Raw genomic sequence first — 27,242 nt, forward strand, 5'->3', positions numbered from 1 at the left:
AGAGGTCCCCCAAAGAAAAGGAGCTAAGAATGAGGGGGCAGCCAAGACCACTGGCAGGTCCCGACAACTCCAGCCTGGGAGAGAGGGTCTGAGGGCCAAGTCCCCCAGGAGAGATTCCCCTCCCACCTCCCCTGCTGGAGCAGCTGCCCTTGACTTCAGGCCTTCCGTAAACACACACAGGGAACAGAACGGTCCAGCCCAGCTTAATACAATGAGGGCCACCATCCCAAGGTCCCCAGGACACAGGCAGAGCAGAGGGTGGCCAGGGCTTGCCTAAGCCCTCACTCCCCCACCAACCCCCAGTACTGGCTGGGCCCAGGAGAAGGAGCTCTGGCTCCCATCAGACCCAGCCCTGCCCATCCTCATGGTCGGGGAGGGGGCACTGGGCAGGGGACCTGTGGCTCACTTTCTCCCCGCGGAGGCCTGAGTCACTTCCTCTGCCATCCGTGTGGAGCCACGAGTCACCACTGGCCCAGTCCAGGCTCCTGGAAAACCCATTTCCTCCGAGGACGGAGGTGGAAGTTGAGTGGACAGGACCTGGTCTGGTCGGCTTGGGGTTAACCCTTTGCAGCCAGACACCTCTCCAATATACTTAGTAGGCTGATGCCCAGACCCACCCCACCACCACAACTGCTCTTCTAGAAGTTCATATCAGAGGTGCCCAAACTTGCCTGTGGGTCAGAACCAAGCCAGGGAGCTCAGGAAAGTGCAGATTCCCCAGCCCCACATGCTGAGGATCAGAGGCAGCAGGTCTGGGGTGGGGCTCGGAGTCTGGCTTTAACAAGCGTCCCATTGACGGACACTCCTAGGGCTTGGAACCACGGGGTTCCAAGCCTGGGATAACAGTAGCCCTGTTTTCTAGAGAACATCAGAGATGAGGGGGGGCCCGGGTCCGGATCACTCAGCTGCTGAATGGCGTGGCCTGGGCTGGGGGTGCCTCTCCACCCTGGCAAGGACACGGCAAGCCCCTCGATGGTTCACTTGGTGCTTAGCGGGCAACCTGGAAGGGGCTTCCCAAAGGACAGAAGGGGTGGAAAGGGAGCCCTGGAGTGGGTTTTCGGGTGTGAGCCTGATCTTGTCTTCCTCGAGGGTGGGACAGAAGGGAGAGGACCCAGCTCAGGTGTCCTGCTCCAGCCTCCATCTCTGGCTGCTCTCCAGCGGCAGAGGCAGGGGCAACACGGAGCTGCAGGCTACCTCCTTGAGCCCAGGGGCAGAGGGCTCAGGAAAGAAGGACATGACCCAGGACAGAGACAAGGAAAGGGGTGGGTGAGCGGAAAGCCATGAGAACGTAAGCCCGCATGTGAGTGTGGGTGTGTGTGTGCACATGCGTGTACAGGTCTGCAGGGGAGCAAGGAGAAAGCAGAAGAAGGCTGGGAATGGGGGCAGGTTAGCTCTGCGGGGGAGGAACAGAGGGCTGCTCAGACCTCAAAGGGCAGCCAGGGAAGGCAGTTAGAACAGAACAGAGCACAGCGCTGGCAGGTGCTTCCTCCGTGGGGGGTGGGGCGGGGGGTCGAGAAGACCCTCCGCTGGCACTTTCTGAATTATTTGAGAAAACTAAACCTTACTTAGAAACACCAGCTCTCCAACAAATCAATGGAGGAACCTGCATCAGACCTGGGTGGGACCCAGGGCCATGCCCCATCCTAGACCAGCACCCCCCCCAACCCTCGGCAGTGCCCATTCCCTGTCCTCCTTCTGCTCCCATTCTCCAGTGGGGTGGCCAAGCTCAGGCTAGGTGTCCACCTCGGCTAGAGGTTCCCCCCGGCAGGGTGTTCTGGGCTGGCTGGGGGAAGCGGAGTGACTTCAGTTTTCAGGAATTCTTCTACAATAAAGGAGAACAAAAATTAAGCTGCCTGTCTGCCCCCAGAGGCTGGCGGATGCCAAGGCCGTGCCCACTCACTGCCTGGGGTGAGTCTCACATTCTTGCACCCGACCTGCTGGAGGGCCGTCCCTGCCCGCATGGCCCCACCTCCCCGCGGTTCTGGTCTGGCCAAGTCCATGGGCAACGACTCCCTCTGTGTACCCAGACAAGCCCTGGCCCAGTGGGAAGACCAAGGAAGAGGGGAGAAGCAGAGAGCTGTCTGCTAGGATGGGAGGAAAGGGTCTGTCGGTGGGCAAGGACCTGAGTCCTCCCCAAGAGCCTTATCCAGAGCCACCCACCCTGAAGTCTGCTTTATCTAGCACCAGAACATTCACATAAGGGACCTCAGAGAGGCCAACGTGTAGTCACGCAAGCAGACGTGAGCCCGGGCTTAGGTGTTTCTGCCTCTAAGCCTTTCCACACACTGGTCCTCCTCCCTGGGATGTCAGCCTTACGATGTTTCTGATGCCCTGGGCCTCGGGCCTCCACACCCCACCCCGTGGCCTCTGCACTCCAGCCCACAGTGCCTGGCCAGACCCCACATGGTGGGGAGGTGGGGGAGAGGGCAGGGTCTGTCCAGCACAGTGGGAAGGACCCTGGAATCCAAGGAGGGGGATTTAGCAAGTGCTCAGTTTGTGCTGGTGTGGAGCAAAGCACTTTGCACCAATTACCATTCAGTCCTCACCATGAGTCCAGGGAGCAAAAGCTATTACGACCCAAATGAAAATTTAAAGTTTAAAGAAAATGAAATTAAAGTCCAGAGAGGTTAGGTGAGGCCCAAGATCACACAGCAAGTAGCCAAGCCAGAACTCAAACCCAAGGCCACCCAACCTCAAAGCCATGCTTTTTGTCATGGTGGTCTCCAGAGTCCTATCCCTTCTCTGGGACTGTCTCCTCATCCTTACCACGTGGTAACTTGCCAAAGCACTTTCCAAGAAGCAATAGTTCCCAAGTTAGAGAAATAATGCAGGCCCTGCTTGGTCTTGTGTATTAGCATGTCAAAGGCTCTGATAAGTCCTGCAGAAAGAAAATCCACAGAGCTTGCTTGGGCTTAGTTTCCCAGCCCACTGTGATGGCACATCCTTTTTAGCATGGGCACCTGTTATCAACATGAGAAGGGAGCTCTCAAAAATCTTGGTGGCCACACAAGATAAGAAACCCATCAACACCCTCCCTCCCAGGCCCCAGCCCCTCCCTTTCCCTCAGAGGCCATTAGCTACCAAGAGATGGGCTGCGGGAGCCATTTAGACTGTGATGTTCCCCCAGGCAACTCATCATCATCCTTGACACTTTCAGGCGAGAGGTCCCCGGGGAGCCTGGGGTATGTGCAGCGCCATCCCACCTCCCTCCGGCGGGCAGCAGCAGTTCTTGGGAAAAGGGGCACTGCCAGCCCTGTCACCCGCCTGGCCCTTCCATTAAAGTCAGCTACAGCCAGCTGGGCCCTCAGCCTCTCCTCAAGCAGCTGGGACACTCAGAAGATTGGAATTGAGAGAGAGAGAGAGAGAGAGAGAGAGAGAGAGAGAGAGGGAGGGAGGGAGGGAAGGGCAGAGAAAGAGAAAGAAAGAGGCAATATGAGCATGCCAGAGCTTTTAGAAGCCGAGAATCAAAGCCTCTTAGAATTCGAGAATGGATTACAGGGACTTGGAACCTAAAAAGAGAAGAGATCAGAAAGGGTCCCAGATCTGGCCGAGGCTGGGTTCGGACTCAGGCGCCAGGGTTTTTCAGGAGAAGTTTGGGAAACCTGGTGCCAGCCCCATGCTCCTGGCACAGTGTGGGGCCTGCCCCCCTAAGTCTCCCCACAGCAGTCTCCCCAGGAAGCCGCCGAGGCTGGGCTCCAGGGTACCAGGACACACACCAGTCAGCACCTGCCCAGAGAATGCAGATGCCCAGAGGGGGATGGCAGGCGCTAGGTGTGCTGGGTCCAGAATTAACTGCAGCCAAGTGGCCCCGGGAACTTTTGGCCAGTCCATCCCCTCTCTGGTCCCTGTCCCCATCTGTCTCCTCCATGGGCTGGGCCTCTGGATGCTTCCAGGGAAGACCAGGGCTTGTGGCCCTGGTGGCAGCCAGGAGCAAAGAAGGTGCTTGGCCATCTCCTCCTCCTGGACAGACGTTCTTCCCTCTCAAACCACAGGCAGACCTCAGCTGGCTGGCTGCAGTGTCCCTTCCCCATCTGTGTTCCCACACTGCCCAAGGCCAGGCCTACAAGGTCCGCCCAGTTAGCATCCTGCTGGGGCTGCAGATCAGTTACTCTGGGCCTGTCAGAGCGCCTGTCTTTGGAGTATAGGACCCTAGTATTCCCAAGGCCAGCCACGAGCCCTCCCTTTCTTTCTTCCTCCTCCGGGTCCCAGATCCCTGGCTGAGAGGTGCACAGGACACACGGCCAGGTGTCCTCCCCCAAGAAAGCTAGGGGCCTGGGAAGGGCAGTGGAGGCAGAGACCAGGATCCCACCCAGCTCACTGAGCACCACAGTGTCCTCCATCACTATTCCCGCCCCCCCACCCCCGCCCCAGCAGTGTGCTCACCCCCTCCAGCAACACAGCTAACATTGATTAAAGCTCTTGGAAAATGCAAGACTCGAGTCTAAGCTCTTTACACAAAGGAACACAGTCATCCTCCCCCAAACCTTAAGAGACATGTGTGGTTATACTCATTTAACAAATAAGGAAATTGAGTCCCCAGAAGGTGGCACTACCTGCCAGGGACTGCCCAGCCAGCGAGGGGTGGGCACGAGATGCTGCCCCAGGGCCTGGCTCCAGCACGGACGCTCTTGGCTTTGTGGCCCTTGGCTCTGTGGCCCGTTTACCCTTAACCTTACCTGACTGTTAGAAAGCCTTCTCTTTCAAACTCCCAGGAAAGGTGTTTGCAGATGTGTCTCCTTGGGGTTCCAAACACCCTTCCCCTGAGGGCCTGGGGGACCCCCATGCTGGGGATGCAGCCTCCCAACACCCCTCAGAGGCTTATCTGTGTTCATTGAGGGGGCAGCTCAGAGCTGGAGTGTGGCTGGGGAGAGTGGCCTGGAGCCCTTACCCCCCAACCACTTCCTCCCTGTGGCTGCCGTCTGACTCCCCCTTCGCATAGCCTCTGGGCCTCTAGAGGGTCCCTGCTGCCCCCTAGCTCCACCCCCACCCCATCCATTAGCTACCCTAGCAGTGCTGGGGAGAAAGGGGAGATGGGGAAGAGGGATGGAGGGAAAAAAGAAAGAGGGGGGGAAGGGGAGGGAGGTGGGAAGGAGCAGGGGAAGGGGAGGCAAAGGAGGGGAGGAAGAAGGGGAAAGGGAAGGGGGGTGGGGGAACAGGGAAGCAGAGCCGGGAATGAGAGGGATGGAGGGGAGAAGGGAGGAGGGGAAATTGTACCTGGGCTCCTTCTTTGTGGCATCGAGTGGACTGTAAGTACATAAAGAGCGTGAACCGAGTGAGCCGAGGGCTGCAGCCCGCTGGGCGGGTGGATCGCTTTCTGGGGAGGAGAACTTTGAAGCTGAGCCACCCCAGCCCCTGCCCCCTCACTGGAGCTTCAGACAAAGCGGGCAGCCACGGAAGACAGGCTGCGAGCCCCAGCCACCAGCCCGGGAGAAGGGGCGCAGGTGACAGCAACCCCTGGCAACCGTTGCCCTGGCAACCGTTGGCAGCTGCAGGAAGGGGACTACGTCACTGCCCGGCTCCGACCCAGCAGAGCACAGGCGCCCTAACTTGTCCGGGACCCAAGTCTCCTGACTCAAACACTGGCCAGACCAGGAGGGAGCCGGCAGGAAGAAGGGCAGGGTGGAGGACGGTGGGTTACGGGTCACGGAGAGCAGCACTGGACACCTGCCTGAGTTGGTCAACATTGACTTTAAACCAAATCCTTTTGGGACGTGGCGAGGGCTACCCTTGTGACCAGAGATGCCTATTAGCAGCTGCTTTTGCCCCTGGAGGCTGCCAGGCTGTGGCCTTGACCTCTTCCCAGGCTGGACACCCCTCCAACCCCCATCACTGGCTGTCACAAGTGCCGAACGTGCACCATACTTCTCTAGAAACCTTCTAGGTTGCCACAGCCCACCAGGAATCTTCCTTCTGAGTTATCCTTAGGGCTGTGGGGGGGGGGGGTTCCCCTGGCTTCCTTCCAGAGAGTTCCCTGAGGGCCAAGAGTGGGTCAGACCCTCCTTTCTGTGCTGCACAGTGAGTACCAGGGCAGGAAGGAAAGAGAACACAGTCAAAGCTTCTGAAACCCCTTCTATGTGCTCAGTACTACACTAGGCATTTTGGAGATCTCTTTCTACAGCTCTCCAAGGTTAGCTCCATGGAAGCTATCTTCCAGATAAGGAAACAGAGGCTCAGGGAAGTGATATGACTTGCTCAAGGCCACCCAGCTGGTAGGGAGGGATGGGAACCTCTAACCAAGATCTCTTCTGAGACACGAAGACATCAAGACCAAATGTGGATCTGACGCTTGACAAATCCCAGCCCCCACCAAGTGCACATCCAAACTTTATTTGATTGCCTCCAGTGACAGGGAGCTCACTTCCTCCCAAGATGGCACATCACTTTGACCTCTAAAAAGTCCTTCATAGCCACCGAGTCCAAGAGGAAAGGGCATCGAAGACGGGGTGGCCTCCGCGTACCAGACAGGGCAGGGAAGAGAACCAGGGGCAGACATGTCAGCCGGGGCCTACGGCTCCAGACCAGCATCAGACCAGGAGACAGGGTGGCGCTGCTCAGGAGGCTAAGGGGCTAGGGTCTCAGCCAAGCAGCTATGAACACTTTCCCAGAACAAGCAGGGAACCCCCTTGGCAATCACACTCAAAAGGGCCGGAGGGGGCTTTGCGATGCTTTCTGGCAGAGGCCATGGGAAAGGCAGCAAGGGCTTGGGGCTGGGGGGATGCTGTGCCCATGCACCCCCACACCTCCCCTCCCACCCCCCCACCCCCACCCATGGATCAGAGCCAGCGGGCGGCTTCAGTCAGGAGGCAGCTATTGTCTTGCTGCTAGTCCAGAGCTGTGTCCCATTCAGGCACTATTTTTGGCCCCCCGGAGGAAGAGGAAAAGAAAGCAAAGAAAGGAGTTGCTGTTCTCAGTGGAACCTTCTCCCGGAAAGGATTCCAGGGCCTGCTGGGCCAGAGAAGGCAGGCACTGTTGAATCAGAAGCTTCTATGCTTAAAAAGAGCTGGCAGGGGGCTGCAGTTCAGGGGAGCCAGGCACAGATGGGGCACCCCAGCCTTTACACACACGTGGTACTCACTAACTGCAGGAACACTCAGAGAAACAGAGGCACAACATCGCAGGTCCCACCCAACGTCGCAGAGCACTTGTAATGACAAAAATACTTACGATAGCTCATAGGTCATGGCTGCCCAGAGCCAAGTCTCTGCCAAAGACATTGACAATGCTCACAACACTGCAGACCAGAGTGGAGTGTGGGACAAAAACGATGAGGCTCATTTTACCAATCAGACAGCTGAGGCTCAGGGAGCAGCATGACTGCCCAAATCACAAGCTAGCGGCCCCACACACCACCACTACCACCTGCCCCTGTCCTCCCCCACCCACCAGGCATTCACCAACTCCAGCACACTAGCCTTCTTTCTATCCTCAGACACACCTCAGGGCTTTTGCCCTTCAACATAGCACATCCTTTCTTGGACCCATTCCCTGAATGATTTCTTCTTAGTCCTTATTTTGAGTATCACCTCCCCCAAGAAGCCATCCATGATTACCCAGCCAAAATTATCCTCCCCATCGTCACACTCTTCCACGCCACCTTATCTTCTTAATTTTACAGCACTTAATGCTGTCTGAGATGACCCTTCAGTTTGCTTACTTGTTTTCCATTTCTCAACACTTACTGTCTGGTTCATCACTTGAATCTCCTGCACTAGTGTTATCCTTGGTCCACAGTAGATGCTGCATGACTGCTGGTTAAATACATGAATGTATGAGACAGAGCTGGGATTCTAAGCCAGGTCAGGCTGGCTCCGAGCCAATTCCTGATGCTATACTTCTGTTCCAAAAGTGCCACTGGGGCGGGGGTTCCAGGATCGAGCCATCCCAACTCCCCAACCTCTGACTGGCTCGGGGGCATAAGCATCTCTGCCAAGTGCTTGATCAGAGAGGGAGTCCCAAGACTGTGCACAGCTTAAGAATAGGGATAGGACCTAAAATGCCAGCCTTGCATTTCCTCCAATACACAGCTGCCTGGTAAAGGCTCTGAAAAGTCCTGCAGTGAAGAAGCCTGGGAGCCCAAGCCTTTCCTAAATCATTAAGACCACAAACAGACTTTCAAAGTTGCTAGATTAGGTGATGTCTGAAATCCCCTCTGAATTTGTGATCACTGAACCTTGGGTTTTCTCTGGACTCAAAGGCAGTTATTACCCCAGGTCCCTTGACAGCCTACTCCTATGACCCAGGACTAAGAGGGGAACCAGGAAGGAATTTGCCATGAAGGTGTGTCCCATTCCCACGGGTGCAAATGCTAAACTTCCATCTGGACTCCTGTGGCCTCCCCCAAGGTGGGGCAGGGAGAGGAAACTGTACATTTCTGTGGCCAGGGAAGATCCTGGGGTCCAGGACCCTGGCTGTGGGCATATCCTAACGGCCAGCATGCAGAGACTTACAAGGCAGCAGGGAAGCAGGGAAGGAAACCACATGGGAGCACAGATCATATGAAGTGCACCTAACGTCCCATAATGCGTATGCCTGCCCACTCTACGAGGGGGGCACTATTATGCCCATTTCACAGCCGAGAAAACTGAGGCTCAGCCATGGGAGAAGCTGCTTGCCCAGGGCTACACGGCTGGTAACTGGACCCCAATCCAGTTCCGTACACTCCTTTGCCTGCACTGTGCCCACTGCGCTGCATGGACCCCTCTGCCTGGGACTCTCCAGGACACGGAACGGAAATGTCAATCCCTCCAGGGGATCGGATGGCCGCTCCACGAGGCTGTGCTGCACCCAAAACCTCACAGCCCAGGAACAGGGGCTGGGCCCCTTCATCCCTACACCCATGGGGTCTGCGAACACTTCTACCCTTCCTGGACGGAAGTTACTGAGGCTTCCAGCTCTGTGGGAGAGAGAACCCGAGAGCAGGAGCTGAGGTGGGGACCCCCGGACGTGCTAGCACTTGCTGCAGTGTCTCCGTGGGGGAGCACCGGCTGTCCTCCCAACACCAGCTAGTGACGGGCACTGCTCCCTGGCCTGCCCCACCCCCATGCCTGGCCAGGCACCAGGACCTGGGAATCCCTGGCTCCCAGCCTGGAGAGCGGACCCTACCCATCTGGTCTGGGCTGTATGCCTAGGTGGCAGAGCCCGAGAGAGGGTGGCAGGTGCGGCCACAGACGCAGGATAAATACAGCTTTAAGGAAACGGGGTGAGGACTCCTTCCGGGCCTGCCCGCTGTCCACAGCTCTTGGCTCTCGTGAGGCCCTGTCACATGCAGGTGTGTGGGAGGGGGAAGCGCCACGGGGTCAGGAACACCCCTACCCAGGTAACGCACCCATTGGATAGGGAGAGCAAGGGGCAACATCAGCTCCCTGATGACTTGGGGTGGGTGTGTCCCCTTCTGGACCCCTCCCTCCCACCCTCCAGACTCACTCCCGCCCCATCCCTGTGCGCCTTCCACCCAGCCCACCAGATGATTGGGAGGCCAGCAGGAGCCTCCCAAAGATGCCACTGGATGGCGCCACTGGTGGGAGTCTGGGCACAGTGACAGGCAAGGCTCTGGAGCCCCACCTGCCCCCAGACATGGCCTGATGCCATCTGGATGACCAGTGGCCTGGCTACTTAGGGACTTAATGCCTGGGGACGATGTGGGACTTGGGCACCTTTCCCACTCAGGGCCAGAAAAGTGTGGGGCTGGAAGGAGCCGTGAGTAACCCCACCTGCTGCTCCAGTTCCCTCTACAATTCCCTGCCGAACTTAAACACTTGCAGGGATGGGAAGCTCACTACCTCAAGTAGAACCAGCCATCTGTGGTTCCAGGGGCAAGAGTCCAGGCCTGTGCTCAGGCCCCCACTACCACTGACTGTCCAGGGAACGTGAGACCTGCTTCCTTGTCTATGAAATGTAGATAAGGATTCAAATCTCCAGGGGCCAGCAGTACCCAAGACTGGATAAGGGTCTTCGCAGGCAGTGAAGCTCTATGTACTAGAAGGGGTGGGTGTTTATGAGTCTCTCCAAGGGTTTGGCACATGGCCAGATGGTGGCACAGCCGGAGGAGCAGTGGGCAGAGGGCACCAGGCCAAACATGACTCAGTTGCTCCCACTAGCCCCTGGGGTTCAGCCCTCACATTTGTCACCATGAAGACAGGTGGGTCTAGGCAGTCGTCCCCCCTGCCACAGGGTCAGAGACCTAAGGAGCTAACCACAGAGCCCCCCCTGAGAGCTATACTTGTCTAGGGACCCAGAGCGGGCCAGCCACCTAGTGCAGGAGAGGGGCCGAGAAGCCAAGGAAACAGCCCAGCAAAGGAGTAACCGTAGAGTGCTGCCCAAGGAAACAGGCCCAACTTGGACTCAGGTCTCCCCTGCAGGCCCAGGACAATGGCCAAGCGGTCAGGCCTGGGGTCAGAGAGCAGAGCAGGAGGGAGCCCCATTCTTGAAGAACACCATGCCTGCAGACCAAGATCCCATTGGATGGGAGTGTCCAAGGGCCCCCACGGGCTCTGGGGGCCTGGTGACGTTCCAATGACATCATGGGAGCACAAGGCTGGATAAGCTCACTGTTGCTTCCTGAGATCTTGGTGGTGGCCCAGATCAGTGGCAATGACAATATCACTTACAGTGTGCCAAGCATGATACTCAGCACTTAAAATACAGTGGCTCACTTCACCTTCTCAAGGGACCATTACCAGCCTCATTTTAAAGACGAGGGAAACGGGCACAGAGAGGCCAATACACCTGTCCAAGTTCACACAGTTGATGCAACCGGGACAGAACCAGACAGCTCCAGAGCCACCATGTCGGGCTGCCTCTCCCAGGGGCACAGCTGAGTGGGCAACGGAGGAGCGAAGTTCTGGGACAGCTCCACGTGGGGTTTTACTGCCCATGGGGGCTCCAGGGGGGCCGCCGTCTCAGCTCATCCCCCACAGGTCTCAGAGAGAGATTAGAAACTGAGATGTCTTTGTTCCCATTTTACAACCTAAGTAATGAGGCTTTGAGAGATTGAGCTGCTTATTCAAGGATGCTTTTCCAGGATTTGAACCTAGATCTAACTCGGCCACCGCATGACCTTGAAGACAACTCTTCAGCCCGGGTTTAGGGAAGACCTCCCAAAGTGGCTCAATGAGCTTCCCACTCCCGGGGCGGCTCCAGACCCATGCCAGCAACCATCCTCCCCAAGGATGGGACTCTTGGCTCTGTGTATCGTAGGGACACTGAGGTCCAGGTAGGTCACAACCTTGGGCCCCTGTGGCCCTCTGCTTACCCCTGTGGGCCTTGAAAGACAAGGCTGGGGCTTCTGGGAGGGATAAAGCAGAGGCCTGAGGACAGGTCAGAGAGACCTGAGAGGCGGCTTGAGAGTCTCTCCTTGTTGCTTATCTGGAGTTCACCGAAGTGGTGCCCTTTAGGGGGAGGCCAGGCTGGAGCCATTAGCTGCAGACCGGCCAGCCTTGCAGGGACCGGGGACAGGGCTGGTTCCCACCGCAAGGCCCCCCGCCCTCTACCCCAGCCTGCCTCCCTGTAGCCTAGAGCCCATTCCACTGATGCCTAGAAGCTCTGCCCGCTTCTCGGGGGCTCAGCCTTTATCTCTGCCTGCCTGGGAACAGCCACGGGGACCACAAACTGTATGAGCCCGAGCCTGCGGCCGCTCAGGAACCCAACACCCAGCCCACCAACCTTCCCACCAGGCGGGAGGGGGTGGCCCCAGCTCTCCCCAGGGGGCAGGCAGGATGAAGCCCCACCCCCAAGTCTGGGTTGTTACTAGTTGTCCCTGGGCCTCAGTGCCCCGTCCTGTCCCATAAGGAGATCTTAGGATAAAGGCCCAGCAATCCCTCCTTCACGTTTACAACAGCCCCCTCAATGGGGACACTATACTCGCTTTTTCCAGATGAGGACCCTGAGGCAGACGCTCCAGGTCACACCACCAGAGAGGAATAAAGCCAGGACTCTCCCCAGGCAGACCGGCCTCGCTCTCTCCATGGGTCCTGGCACCACAGCAGAGCGAGGGCTCAGCAGGGGCGGGGCTGGCTCCCCGACAAGGGCACAGGCTCTCTGGCACCCAGCACGGAGCCCAGCCCGGCCCAGGAGCCCCAGCCCAACTGAGGGGGCCAGGGCAGCACAGTGGGCAAGATCGCAGACTCTGGAGCCCCAAAGACAAGCAGTTCCTCGTGGGTAAGCCTCCCGTGCCTCAGTGTCCTCGTCTCTCAAGGGGACAATCAGGAGCACCAGCCTGGCAGGAACAAAAGCGTGTGCAAAGCGCGGAGCCCAGGGCCCAGCACGGTCTCCAGCAGGGAGCTCCACGATGTTCTAGCTCAGGCCAAACCCCCGGGAACCAGGGAGAGTTTGGGACCTCAGGGGCCCGGGTGGGTGCCTTGGCCCATCTGTTCCGGGGTAGACTGGCCCCGGGCGGGGGTCAGAAATTGTGTGTCCCGAGCTCCTCCCACGCCCTCGGCCCCTCTCCCCAGCAGCCCAGGTCTGACCCCAGAATCTGCGGGACTCCCCGAGGGCCTCAAGGATCTCCCGGTGAGGCATGATTTGCTGATGGGTAGAGGGTAAGCCCAGGGAGCTTGAGGCCCAGCCAGCCCCTCCCCTGGGTCTGAGAGGCCCCTTTGTGCCAGCCCGGCCCCACTCCCCACCTGCCATCTGCCTGGTCCCTGGGCTCCTGCTTCCCCGACTGCTGGGTTTGCTCACGTGACGCCCCCATCTGCTGGGAATCAGAAGGCAGGGTCTGGGGGTGCCATGTCCTCCCCCTACAGCCATGCCCCTGACTCCTCACCCCTGCCCTGCAGGAGCCCACCTGTGCCTGCATCCCTGGAAGGGGCCCCCCCCCACCCCCCACCCCCTACCCCCACCTGCCTTCACAGCTCTGCTGAGGACCAAGGGACCTGTGGCCTGGCTCAGCCAGAGCATGGGCCATGTGACCCCCTTCAAGGCTTGCCTGCCTCCCCCTCCCATCTTTGCCATGCCCGCCCTGCTAGGAAGGCAATGGCCACAGCACACAGACCCTGCCTCTCTCAGCTGCCCTCCCTTCAGCTGGGGGCCCCTCCCTCTCTGTCCCCACAGCCAGGAAGCTGCCTTCCAAGCACAAGCGAGCGGTGGACCCAACAGCCTGGACTTCGGGCAGCCAGGCCACCCCGCATCACAGCCTTACCCTCCCCATCCTGTTGGGGTCACAGCCAGGGCACCCAGCACCGCCCCCGCCAGCACCCATCTGACCAGGCTGCTGGTCACAGTGCCATCCCCCACCTGCAGTGCACAGGGAGACCTGCTGGCTTGGCACTCCAGGCCCCATAAAGTGACCCGTGGCAGGTCTGTGCCATCACCTGGCCCATCTCCCAGCAACTGTCGTTCCCAACCTTTTCCATGCAATGGTCTCTGCCCAAAACGCCCCCTAACCCATCCTCATATATGCACTTCAGTCAACCCCTTTACCCCTCCCCACAGGTCTCCAAGCCCAGTCATGTCCTCCTCCCAGCTCAGAAAACTCATTACCCCTCCGCAAGCAATATTCTGTCACTCCTCAACCCCAGATCCTCACCGTCTCGTTTATCTGTGTCCCTGACGAGCCAGGCTGACCAGCCCCTGTCCAGGGGCCCAGGACACCGAAGCCAGCACCCGCAGTGCACACAGGCTGCCTAGCACAGCCTCTCCCCGACAGACTGTGCCCGGACTGGTGTCCTTCACACGTGGATACCGTTGGAGCCAAGCCCCAGGACCACAGGCAGAGCAAGCTATCATCACCCCTACATACCCATTCAGCAGCTGGGACAACTGAGGCGCAGAGAGAAAGAGACGAGGCAAGGTGCTGTGACTGTGGAGGCTCTGTATCCCAGATCCCCCGGGTCCCTGCCACAAAGGGGATTAGGTCTGGCCCCCAAACCAGCCCAACCTCCAGACACCGGCAAGGAAGTCTCCATGGGACCCTGGCCTGGGCTCTGGGGAACCAATTCAGCAGCTCATGGCTCTCACTGACAGGGAAGTCTCCTTCCCCCTCAGTCTCCAGCCCCAAGAAAGCCCCTCTGCCGTCAAGGTGCTCGCAGTGAGGGCACGGGGCTTGGCCCTGAGTTCGGGCCACCCATGAGTTCTCAGACGCCTTAACTGTCTCATTCATTGCCCCCACCCCCAGGATACCAGGCACACAGTAGGCACTCAATAAATGCTTGCATGAGTAACTTCCTTGGTGCTCTGGAGCCACAAAGGCTCTTCTGACCCACCCTACCAGGCAGGATGGGAGTTGGGGTGAAGGGGTGAGAGGTTCCTATCTGAATATGAATATAAGCACCCCAACCCTCCTCAGTAAAATGAGCTCCAGCCACCGGAGACCCCAGCTCAGCCCCGCAGGAAGGAGGTTGGTTGGGGAAGAGGAGGGAATGAGAACCAGTAGATCCCCACCCCGCCCACCCACCCCCGCCCCTCCCCAAACCCTGCCGCTGTTATAGGTCGGGCGCTGCAGGAGCGCCTGGGGAGGAATTCCTATCAGTGCCACACACATGGGAGCACCAGGGTCTGGTGGTTTGCGGGCCGGAGGCTCCAGCCACAAAGTCTGCTTCCCAATCTACCTGCCCCTACTTCCCAGGACCCTCTCTCTCAGACCCTACGGCCGGGGCCACGGGGGCCTGTGTGGTGAGGAGTCAGACTGCCCCTGGTTCACTTGGACACCCCCGGACCCCGCCCTGGGCACCTGTGGACAAAGCCTTCCTCCCCAAGGCTGCACCCTGGACCTTTATCCCTAGACTTGAGACATGACCTGGGAGCCTCAGTTCCCCTGTCTGTGCAGTGGGAGCAGGAGTGGGGAGTTATCTCACAGATCAGAGAGCAGACCCTAGCTTGCTGGACCTAGTGACTGTACCACCCTGAGCCTCAGTTTCCCTAGCTAACAAATAATAAGAGGCCCCGAGAGATTTCATCCTCTGGGGCCCAGTCCCCTCTGAGACATCTCCCTGCCCATCCCGGCCAACCCTGCAGACCCCGCACAGCAGAGTTCATCTGGGCTGGCTGCCACCAAGAGATCTCCCAATTCCCCGTTACACCACCACCCTGCCCTCCGCCCCACACGCCGCATCCCTCCTCCTTCCCGCTGTCACACCCTTGATCTGATACCCGGTGCTGATGGCAGGTCCTGTGTGGAGCCAGGCAGCAGGAACGCCTTTCACGATTCACCTCAGAGGCTTAACCCACCCGCCAGGGTCCGGCTGCCCCCAGTGGGCGGGCTTGTGAGCGTGGGAGGTTCCTGGCTCCTCTCTTGCGGCAGAGCAAGGCGAGCAGGGAGCCGCGGAGGTGGCGTATGTTTGCGGGGGGGGACGCCCCCCTCCTGCCCCAGTCGGGCTCCTCCCTCTTCCCTAGCTTGGCTGGGATGACGGGACCTTACAGTGAGTCACAGATTTCTCGAGGGAGGCAGGAGGGGGCAGGGCTGAGAGAGCTCTGGCCGTGACCCTGGGGGATGCCCGTGACTCAGCGCTGGGCAAGGGGGCACCTCAGCCTCACCACCCATCCAGGCAGACAGGTGCCAGCGTGGACAGACAGCCCCGCTGCAGATAACTCTGCCTCCCCGCCCTCCATCTGTCGCTTCCCCCACCCCCTGGGGCTCTTCTCCCCAAAGTTCCCGCAGAGAAGCCAGGGTTGCCATGGCAACCGGCCCCTCAGATGCTGTGCTCCCCCCCTCCAAGGCGCAGGCGACAACTGCCCCTTCCTGAGGGACAGTCCAGAGACTCCAGCCTCCTTGGCAGCCGACAGGAGCCGGCACTGACCCGCAGAGCGGAAAGCACTTAGGGGGAGGGCAGGGGTGTCAGGTGGCTTGGCATGTGGTCAGTCAGGCCACCTGACCTCGAGCCCTCCTTGAGCCCCAGTTGTCATAGCAAAGGGACATATCCCAATGCTCCCCAAGTTTCAATATTCCAATACTCCCATTCCAGATTCTGAGACCCCAGGGGTACATCTGCTGGGCCAAAGGGGAAACTGAGGCCCAGGTAAGGAAATATTCCTGGTGGTTTCCAAAAGCCCAAAAGGAAAATTTGGGAACGGGCTCATGCCCACATTCCCTTCTGGCCACCAGCCTCTGAGCGGCTTGCTCCCACTGCTTACGTTCATAACCACCCCGAGAGTCAGGAAGCTCCAGACGGCTCATGGCCTGCCCTGCCAGCCTAGAGCTCCCCATCATCCCTCATCCCCACCCGACTCCCAAGTCAAAGGTGCCATAGGAATTTCACAGTATAATGAGGGTAAGGGATGACAGCAACAATAATAATGATAATGATTACATATACTGACCATTTACAGCATTCCAGAACCTTCCCTCCTATCATCACCGTACCACCACAGGACAGTGGTGAGGGAAGCATGTTGCTCAGGCCAGTGCCCGGCACTTGATGAACCCTCAATAAATATTTGCTGTGAATATGGTGATGAAGAGGGGAGAGCACAAAGTGGAGAAATACAGCTCAGAGAAGGGAATTCACTTGCTCAAGTTCACCCAGCAAGGAAGTGGCAGAGCTGGGATGGAGGCCCAGGAGGTCTGGCTCCACACAGCCCTCCTTACCACTCTTGAATCCAGCATCCCCAGACCCCTGGCACGGGGCGGGGTGCTGTACACCCATTCTCTCCCTGCAGGGATCTGCGTTCTAGAAAAGCAACCTGCAAAATCCCCTGAGGCCACATGAACGGAAGCTTTTTAGGCAGTCTAGGAGCCCAGGGGTCCGCTGCAAGAGAGAGGTACCCCTCACCTGCCTGCATGGATACAAGCCACAGGGAGAAAGGCAATAAAGCTAACGGTGAGGGTCAGGGAGGCCCCCAGAATTGCCAGGAAGCCAGTGTTGTGCCCTCCAAGCAACCAGCAGCAGGCAAGCACTGTGGGCACTCGGCCCGTGTCTGGCCCATGGTTTCCTCCCACAGCCACAGTGGATACTCGCTCCCTGCCAGGTCTGGAGGGGCCAGGAAACAATGGTGCGGAAGTGAGTTATCCAAAAAGGACGTGGAGTCCCTGCCATGCAATGTCCCTGAGCAAGTTGTCGCCTCTAAGCCTTGGTTTCCCCAAGATCCATCCTCTGGAGCCAGGCCAGCTGGTAGCCGTGGCAGACTCAGCTGTCCCCCGGGGTCCAAGCCACAAGAAGCAGTCCCTCCCAATACACATGCCCCACAGAGGGTGCTGACCAGGCTCTCACAGGTGGAGTGGTAAAGGCACCACTCTCCCGGCAGGACATCTGAGCAAGGGACACAGAGCCTGGACCCAGCTGCCCCTTGGACCATGTGGGAAAGGCCCATGTGGTGAACTGGCCCGGGCAGGAGGTCGCTTGCCAAGCTCCGCCCGCCCTGTCACCTTCGGGCTTCTCAGAGACCTGCCATGTGCTGGGCACCGTGCCAGGCTCCGGGGCAGGAGTGGACAGTGGGCCCACCCTGCCCTGAGTCTGGCTTACATCAGGGTGATGCTGGGAGTCAGTTCCTGGCATTGAAGTGTGCTCTGGGGGTCACAAATGAGAAACCCAATAAATTACTATTCATCACAATAGTACCTATTATTAGTACTAAGCAGAACTGAGGACAGCTGCTGTGTCCACAAGGTTCCCTGTCAAGATGCCTGTTTTAGGGGGACTGCTGTCATTTCATACCCCCCCCCAAACCTGTGGGCTGGGTCCCACTGGTATTTTAGAGACACAAAGTAATTCAGCAAGAGAAACCCTGGTTTGGACTCCAGGAGCTTATGCCAGCAACATGGGTAGGCCGGGTAGAGGGGAGGTCCAGGGGGCACTGGAGAACATAGAGGGAGAAGCTGGCGGGGGGAGGCTTCGGTCCAAGACCCCGAAGCAGGGCTAGGACCCGCTAGCCCACGTGTGAAGGCGAGGGGAAGGGAGAGATGTCAGAAACTGCCCTGAAGCATGGTGGGGGTGAGGGCAAGGGTGCAGATCTGGGAGGCAGGGAAGAGACTGCCCTTGGATACAGTGGAATGTGGGGGGGGGGCTGCGACATGTTGGGGAGCTTTCCAACAGGCCACTGGAAATGCACTGCTGGGGCTCCGGGCTGAAGGGCTGGGGTCACCCGGGGCCTAGAGAAAGTCAAGTGCATTACTGGCTGGTGACAGAGGCCAGAGGCAGGGTAGGGAGCGCCGAAAGGTGAAAGTGCAAAAGGGTCTTCGTTTTAAAGGATGAAGGAGAGGCTGGGAGCCTGGGCCCGGGGCTCAGGCCGACCAGCTTCTCCTCCCGGCTCTGCCAGCTGGGTCACTCAGGCTCCGTCTCTCCAGTCACCCACCTTCTCCCCCATTGTGGGGAGACAACACCAGCGCCACAGGTAATAATTAACAAGGCCACACCATAAAGCTCGCAGCCCGGGCACGAGTGAACAGCCCTGATGTCCTGACGAGGGCCCTGTTGTTCAGAGCGGCCTGAACATGAAACAGAAACAGGACTGCCTGGCAGGTGGGAGCCGATCTGCGACCGTGCGTGGCCCCCAGGACAGGTAAGAGGACGGAGCTGCGATGCCCCGCTGTGACAGAGCTGGGGGAGAAGCCTTATCCTCCTCGTCTTCCTCCTCCTCCATCCTCACCCCCCGCCCCCCAGGGCCTTGCAGGCAGTGAAGAGCCATGCCCCCCTGTGGGAAGGGTCACGGGCCATCACTGGCTGCTAGGAGGTGGGTTTTATTTGGACAAGAGCACTTCAAGTCCGCCCTTGTCCCTTTGCAAGCTGAGTGGCCTTGTAAAGCACCGAGAGCCACGCCTGGCACACAGTAGGTGCGAGACAAGTATTGGCCAGTGTCATTGCGGTTATCATAAAGTCAACAGAGATGCCAAAGGCCTGGCACTCCACAGTTTGCAAAGTTCTTTCTTGTTTTCTTTCCTTTTTTTTTTTTCAAACTTTTATTTATTTTTTATTTATTTGAGAGAGAGAGAGAGAGAGATCACAAGTAGGCAGAAAGGCAGGCAGAGAGAGGGGGGAAGCAGGCTTCCTGCTGAGCAGAGAGCCCGATGCGGGGCTCGATCCCAGGACCCTGAGATCATGACATGAGCTGAAGGCAGAGGCTTAACCCACTGAGCCACCCAGCCATTCCAGCAAAGTATTTTCATGGCCAGCATCTTCTCTACAAAAGCAGTGATGACTATTCCCATTGAACAGACTTCAAAACCAAGGCTTGAAAAGAGAAACTTCCCAAAACCTCATGGCAGATCTGCTCCAGATCCGGGACGCAAACCTGGGTCCTGGGATCCAGACCCCGTGCTTTGTGGCCAGCACTCCCAGACCCCTCCCAGTTCGTTCCCGTGGGAAAGCCTCCTGGCCACAGGCGCGGGGGCGGCGTAGACCCACGATAACACCACCTCGAGTCACAGCCGCCCCAGGGCCCAGCATGGATGGCGTTGCCCATGTGACTCAGCCACCCTCACAAAGGGAGCTGTGTGCCTGGGCCCTAGGCCCGCCTCCCCCACCCACTGCTCATCCCCCCCACTGGAGAAGGAACAGGGAGCCCAACGGATCCAAGACTTGGGAGAGCACGGGCCCCCCCGCCCCATGGGCCATTAAAATGGGACAAGTCTAATGGAGATTCAAGCCCAGGCTTGGGGTGCAAGACATTGGTGCCAGTTCCGAGGATGGACTGCCAGGCCAGGCAAACAGGAGGGCGGAGACCTGGCAGGTCCACACCTGGCTTTCTAAACATTTATTCGGAGGTCCAAGGACAGGCTGGACCCAGTTGGCTCCCTTAGGGGTGGAGCTGAGGCCGGTGCCCGGCTCACCTTTACCTGCAAGGGATTTCAGAAGCTCTCGAGCTGGTGGTCAGGGCACCTGTCCCAGCATTGGCCCTCTCGCCACCCCTGAAGGTCTGAGACCAGAGTCCATGCACCCCTGTTGCGCACTGCATGCCAGGCAGGTGACTTTCATTCCCCCCCCCAACTGTGCCAAGGACACCTTGTCCCATCTGCTGGGGGAGGAGACTGAGGGTGGGAGAGGGAAGGGAGCCAGCCCAAGGTCACACAGGATTTCAACCAGGATCTAACTCCATGGCCTTGAAACTCCCCCCAGTACCTCCTTCCTGGTTCCAGTGGCATCTTGACCTCATGTAAACAAGAAGCGGCCTTGGGCCCAGCACAGACAGGCAGGCAGGCAGACATCTCCCCTGTTCCTGTCCCGCTGGGAGGAGACCACTACAGACCCTGGTCCTCACAGGGTTCAGGCTGGCTGGGCATCCGAGAACCACCCCTGCTGACCTCCCAACGAGGCAGGCACACCTGGGTGCCCAGCTGCCTGAGATAGAAGGTAGACAGAGCTGCCACCCCCTCTTTCCAGGCATGACGGAATGTCTGACCTCAGCCCAGCCCCCACCTGCACTCGGCAGGAGGTTCAGATCCAGCCAGAACAGGCCTGGAAGGTCACACCAGGAACCCTCCCGCCTCCTAACCATCAGAAGCCCCTGAGCCCCAGGGCAAGGATGGGCCTGCCAAAGAGGGCCACAAGCTCTCTCCCCACCCCCACTTCCACGCCAGCGAGGCTAGGCCACTCTTGCCATAGGAAACAGGTGCAGGGACAGGCATCTGGAGGCCTGGGTTCCTCAGAGGAGGTCCTAGCCATCTGTGTACATAGGGCCCTGTTTTATAGCTCAGGGAATTGGAGCTAGGGGGTCTGGGGGGCACCTTCCCACTTGGCCTCTGGAGCCAGCAGTAGAGCTGGGAGGACCGCTCCTCCCAAGGGGCCTCTGGGTGCCCTGCTCAGGCCTGGGGGAGACTCAGTGACCAGGAGGCTCCAAACTGCCCCTCACCCCTCCTAGACTCCCCCCACCCCCACCCAGCATGGCCCCGGAGTCCTTCAAATAGTACCACATGGGACCTGACACCACAGTGTCCAGCTCCGAGCATTCAGTGCTGTGTCCCCAGGTCTGAGATGGGGACATCAGGCCATCTCACTGGCAGAGCGGTAACAGGTGCTGTTACTACCCTGGGCTCTTTTTTTTTTTTTAAAGATTTTAGTTATTTATTCGACAGAAAGATCACAAGTAGGCAGAGAGGCAGGCAGAGAGATAGGGGGAAGCAGGCTCCCTGCTGAGCAGAGAGCCTGATGTGGGGCTCAATCCCGGGACCCTGAGATCATGACCTGAGCTGAAGGCAGAGGCTTAACCCACTGAGCCACCCAGGTGCCCCCTTGGGCTCTCTTTTAAAGGCGAAGTCCTTCAAGGTTGGGGGCAGTGCGCAGAGGAGACTTCCAACTCCGCCCCCCCAACTGTTCAGACAGGAGGGCTGCAGGCCGCCCCATTGATGTCTCTATGGTCGCGCCCCTTCTGTCAGCGACTCCCTGGGCCCTGGACTCTGAGGTTTGGGTGGCAGCTGCTTGGGGAACCAAGACTTAGGCCAGAGGCCTCTGGTCCGGCAGTGAGTCATTGTAGCTCCCACACAGAGGGAGGCAAATGAGGCCCAGAGAGGTGGGGCGACACCCCCAGCAGTATACAAAGGCGGCAGGACTGGCTTTGTCTCACAGGTGACAAAGTGCCACCTCCCTTGACTGCCAGAGTGTCCCCAGAGCCCTGGAGCTCGACTTTGACCAACCTGGTGCGCCCCACCCCATTCTCCTATACACCAGCCTCCCCAGGCCCGCAGAGTGAAGGTGCTGGCCACCGGGGAGAGGAGGAGGCCGGTCTCCCCACCCGGGACTCCAGCGGCCCCCACTTCTCTCTCAGGAAAAGAAAGAGCCAGAACTGGACCTTTCTGGTGGCAAGCCCACAGAGCACCCGGTCTCCGGCCCCAGGAGTCCCCCTCAACGGCCCCCAAAAGCCCTGCCTTCTGCAGGCGCCTCCTCCCGGCAGCCAGGCCGTCGCCGGGGTCTCCCCCCCAAGTGCGGGGGCGCAGATGGCTCACGAGGCATAATGGGGCAGCGCTGACAGCTACTCATTAGTAGGGCCTGTCTAATTAACGGAGGGAACGTGGGGTGCCCATTTTGCTGCCCACACACCCCACGGGAGCCAAGTGGGTAAAGGCAGAGCTGGCCGGGCGCCAGGCTCCTCCCACCCACAGCCACCCACATCTGTCTGGCTGGCTGGCTGGCTGGCACGTGGGGCTAGAGAATCAGAAGGGCTGTGAACTGTGGGGTGAGGGCTGCTTCAGTCAGTGTTTTCACACCATGGCCCTTGCCCAGCCCCCTGGGGATACAGACAGGGAAACCGCCCAGGGAAGGAAGCTCCCAGGCCTTTTCCTCCGTTATGGCTCTCTGTCCTCGGCCACCCCGCAGGAGTCTCATCACAGGGACCTGAGGGACTTGGGGAAAGGCTCAGAACCCTGTGCTGGCCAGACAGGACAGGCATGTCCCCAGGCCTGGGCCCTGTCCCCTCCACTCAGCTGACCAGGGCAGGCTATCTTTCTCTTCCTAGTCAGAAGTCAAACATCCTGGGCCAACCTGCTCCCAAACCGGTTTCCCTTGGGATCCTAGGAGGAAACGGGCTCTGGGTGCTGGGGGACGGAACAGGCACAGACCTGGGTGCCTGTCTCCTGCCTCCCTGTCCGAGCCCTCGGACTCGCAGCCTCACCTGAGTCCTCAACCATGCACAGCATCCCCCGTCCCCCAACAGCCGCCCTGTGCCAAAACGACCCCCACATTAGCTCACCCAGCCCACACTCAGAGCAGCAAGGGGGAACCCCAGCACAACCAGGGCCCCCAAACCTGCCCAGAACCCTGAGCAGACCCAGGGCCAGGCCTCCTGCATGCCCTCAGGGCCCGGAATTGGACCTGAGAGCCTGCCCACAGGCTGACTAAAGAACGTGGGCCAGCCTGGGAGCCTAACTTCCCGAATTTTCCTGCCCCGTCCTCCACCACAAATAGCCACCAGCGGCTTCTTACCTCCGAGTCTCTCTCAAGTCTCAGCGGCAGCCCCCTGGCCAGACTCCGCCTCCTGCCCAGACACCTCTACCTCCTCCCAGGGCTCACGGGCACCCAGCCTGAGCTTGTCTGGGCAGGCTGTCCCAGGTAAGGCTCCGCCTTCCTGTCTTGAATTTCCGGCTGGCTGCCGCCTCCCTCTCTCATTCCCGGATTTCTCTATAGGGTCTGCCCGGACCCCGAGTGCTGAGAGCCCCTCACCCCTGGCCTCAGCCCTCCATGAGTTTTCAACACCTCTACCCAATGCATAGGCCTGCCCAGGGGCCCTGGACGAGCCTGGAGGAGCTCCTGTAAGGGGGTGCTGGCCCACCTTCCGCAATCATCACCTCCGGGATTGCCCTCCTGCTGCCTCCCCGAGCTCAGGCCCACGTGAAGCCCGGGCCCAGGCTTACCTGCCTATAGGGAAAACAAGTCAACAGCCCCCAGCTGGCTGGAGGGGGCAGCAAGGCAGCACTACAGGGGTATGGGGAACGGGGTGCCCAGGCTCTACCCTCAGAACCTCCAGCCTCTTGCAGAACACAAAGCAGGAACTGAGACAGACAAAAGGGGGGCACAGGGATGGGCGCTTCGTCCTAAGGAGGGGTTCAGGGAAGATGCTCCAGCCACCCCAGGGGTTGCAGAAACAAGTAGTCTGGACAGGCTCTGCCCCACCCCAGAGGCTCCCATGGGGGCCCTGGGCACACGCCTGCCACTGGCCCCCAGCCCGGCCTGGCCAGCCCCTGCCTCACCCTTTGTCCTCACCTCAGACCGGCATTTCTCCAGGGAGGGAGACCCAGGGCGGGGTCTTTTCCAAGTTCTCACAGCCAGGAACCCTCTCCCCCAGGTGGCTTCTGATTCCAACCCCACCCCCAGTATCCCCAGTACCAAGACCTGAGATACCACTCCTTCCAAGAAGTCCTCCAGGCATGGATTCATTCAACAAAGTCTGTATCCTGTGCTGCTGTGGGCCACCCTGTGCCCTGGGAAACTTCCCTCACCTCTCCCTACCCCATGTGTCCCCCAGAGCCCCCTTGGACTCCCTCTTACTTGGGACCCATTCCCCAGTGTCAGAATTCTTCCTTTCTTATCTGTGTTCCCTGCCCGGTCACCAAACCCAAGCCTCAGCCCAGGGCCTGGTGCAGAGAAATTCTGGGTAACTGATGGGTGACAGGAAATGTGGGAAGACAAAACGGATGACGGGCAGATGGGAAAACGGACAGGGGAAGGACTCAGCCATGCTTCTAACATGTGCTTACCGACGACCTATTGCAAGCCAGGCACTGTTCTAGACGCTAGGGATAGAGCGGAGAACAGAACACACAAATCTCTGACCTCTTAGAGCTGGAGGGAGAGATAGATAATTAATAAGCCAATACATGTGAAATATACCCAATGGTAAGAACTATGGAGCAAAGTAAAGCAAGCAGAGAGGAAGGAGAAGAGAGGATTTGGTTTCAATTCTCTGTGAGCAGACTGGATGTGGCAAGGGAGGCAAACTACACGTTTGCAGGGAGGGCATTCCAGGTGGCTGGGACAGCACATACAAAGGCCCAGTGGTAGGTGGGCACTTGGTGTACCTGAGGAACAAGGAGGAGGTGGGCAGAGCTGAACAAAAGAGTCAAGGTAGACATGAGAAAAGGGAGGCACAGGAAGGATGGATGGACAGATGGACAGCAAGGGAATGGGGTAGAGAACTCCAATCTCAAGGGAGGGCCCTATCTATTGGCCACAGCTGAGACCCACTGGGGTTGCTGGTCCCAAGATCCCCTCCAACCGCTGTTCCCCCCGGGGCAAATTGCCAAGTGCAAGACCGCCTCTGCTCTGCCCACGGGCATGCATGCCTGCTCCGCTCAGCCGGAAGCCGTGGGCCCCCTCTGCCCCCATGGGCTGAGCACAGGTGACCCCAGAGAGACAAGCAGGCCTGCAGGAAGACAGTCTGACTCTTAAAGCCCCAGGGTTTCCCCAGGCCTTGAGAGCTGCTCCTGCCTGCCCATGACCAGAGATGCTGCCCACCCTGATAAGAACACCAGGGGAGTCCCAGTTTGTGACTCCTGTGCTCCCAACGCCCATGCTCCAACCCCCTCACCCCACTCTGCCCTCAGGGCCCCTGACAGTGATATAATCACGGAGCTCTACCCAGACAAGGAGGGGAGGCCTTGGCTCCACCCTCATTCCCCGGTGCTCTGGGCCTTGCTTAAACTCACTGTGCCTTAGGTCATCTCTTAAATGAGGACATCTGCCTTGCCTTCTAGAGGAAAAGGAATGGGGTCAGCAATGTGCCCTGCCAGAGAAACTACCTGTGGAGCATTTGCAGGGCTGGGGGCTTGGTCTCCAGGAGCCCCCCTCCCCCACCATCCAGGACTCCTCACTCTACCCTATGAGATAGGAGACCCTTTTTAATGCAGGTTTTACAGGTAAAGGTGGGAGGTGGGGGATTAGGAGTGTTAGGTAACACATCTGAGTCATACCCAGGAGGTCTGATCCAGGACTGGGACCTTTTCTCTGTCTGGCCTAAGCCCAGCCTCCCTTCGCTCTCCCCAAGGCCCGCTCAGTGGGGAGTCTCAGGAAATGCAGACTCCTTTATCTGGACAGGAGGGGAGTGTTGGGGGGCATGAAGGGCTCCCAGCTCTGACCTCTGACCCTCTTGTGGGACCACAGGCTCAAGCTCCGCACTCCCTCTCAGAACAAATGCTGCCCACAAAGGCAAGAAGTGAGCTCCCCATCTCTGGGGGGAACCAAGGAGAAGCTCAGTAGGGGCGTCATAGAGAAAATACCTGCCACATCCATGGGGAAGACTAATTGGTCTTTAAAATCATTTTCCACTCACAGGTTAATTCACAAGAGCCATTTTGTACTACTTCATGTTTTTGTTCATTAACCTGATATTTACAGAGTAACTACCAGGGGCCAGGGTCTTATGTTTGGAAAACACTCCTCACTGTGCTGGGATGGGCTCCCCCTCTTCAGAAAAGAAGTGGAAAGACAGCCAACGGTGTTCCCGTTTCCTCTGATGAGTTCATCCTCCCTCAGCTGCATCTGGTGGTCGCTCTCCCCCACAACAGCCTATTATCTGTTCATGTGCGCCCTGTCTGGAGGTCAGTCTTGGGTCACTCCCTGGCTGCGTGGTGCAGAGCAGGCCAGAGCCCTTCTCTGAGCCTCAACGTTCCCCATCTGTGAAATGGGGATAATAAAAGAACCCATCCTACAGTGTTTTCAAATGAATGACATGAGGAACCAGAGCAGAAACCACTCTGAAATGTTCTCTGCCCACCAAGACTCATTTCACCATCCCAGCGACTCCGAGGAGTGTGTCTGCCCCCATTGTACAGGTGAGGAGGCTGAGGGCAGCCCAGAGAGTCAAAGCAATTCATACAAGCCCATGGGAGTCGATGGCATCAGGCTACATCCTGAGCTTCTGTGGCATGTAGGACCCGTCCTGGTGCAGCCCCGTGGGGCCTCTCCAGATCTGCCCCATGTCAAATTGGCTCGGGTCTACTTGGGGTTGGTACTGGGGCAACTGAGTCATCTCCTCCTGGGGCATTTTTCCGCCAGGCCTCCCCATGTCTCCTCAGAGTCAGCACTCGCAGTATACAAACCAAACACAGGAAATGGGTACAAATGAAATGTCAAGGCCATGTGGGCAGGGAGGTTGCGGGCTGAGAAGAGCACAGCTCATGCTGGGCCTGCCTCTGTGAGAAGCTTCAGGAGCATCTAACCCCAGAGCAGGGCTTGCTTGCCCATGGGTCTCTTCCTGGGACCGGGTGTCCATCTCTCCCAATCTCCCCACCTCCATCTCCACCTAGAGAAATTTCACCCCCCAACCCTGCCACGGTCCATTCCAAATGTCTTCTCTTCCAGGAAGCCCTCTTGGAGTTATCCCATTCTTACCTACAGGAAGTCAGCCTCTGAACCTCTGAACCTTAAAAGCCCTGCATTTTACCTACAAAGACACTAACATCCAACTCTCCTGGTGTGCGTGCCAGGCCCTTTCCTAAAAACTGAATGGGTTGACTTATTTAATCCCTATAACAATCCTAGTTACTACAGAAGAGAGACTGAGGCCCAGCGAGATTTAGTGACCCATCCTAGAGCACATTGCCAATTAGTGTCAGAGTCAGGATTTGAACCCACACCTCTGCTGGACCACGATCTAGCCCTGTGTTGTACAGCTCCTCAATACATGTATTGGATCCAATCATTCAACAGACATTTTCTAAGGACTCACTAAGTGCCAGGTCACACACTGGTTTTTGTGGACAGGAGACAGACACCACCTCCATGGAGCTTATAGTTTGATGGAATGAGGGGTAAAAAAAAAAAAAAATCAGTGAAGTAATTGAGTAATTCAGTAAGTATGAAGACAAATAATGACATATAATGTAAGGACAATGAAGAAAGCAAACCAAAAAAACCGAAGGGCAAAGATGGTATGCAACAGGGAATCTG

General features: G+C 58.3%; 1 protein-coding gene across 2 annotated transcripts in view; it reads right to left on the bottom strand.

Annotated features, from left to right (window-relative positions):
- The window catches only part of ADGRG1 (adhesion G protein-coupled receptor G1), a 38,251-nt gene extending 15,371 nt beyond the window's left edge, over positions 1-22,880 (bottom strand). Inside the window, exon 1 of one of the 2 annotated variants that reach the window (XM_080829176.1) lies at positions 22,782-22,880. The gene's annotated coding sequence lies outside the window, so the exon portion shown is untranslated. Of the gene's footprint in view, positions 1-15,084; positions 15,171-22,781 lie in introns of those variants that run through there. The other variant, XM_080829175.1, reaches the window with a different exon arrangement.
- Positions 22,881-27,242: the final 4,362 nt, after the last annotated feature.

The sequence above is a fragment of the Martes martes genome, assembly GCF_963455335.1.
Source record: "Martes martes genome assembly, chromosome: 17".
Lineage (NCBI taxonomy): Eukaryota > Metazoa > Chordata > Mammalia > Carnivora > Mustelidae > Martes > Martes martes.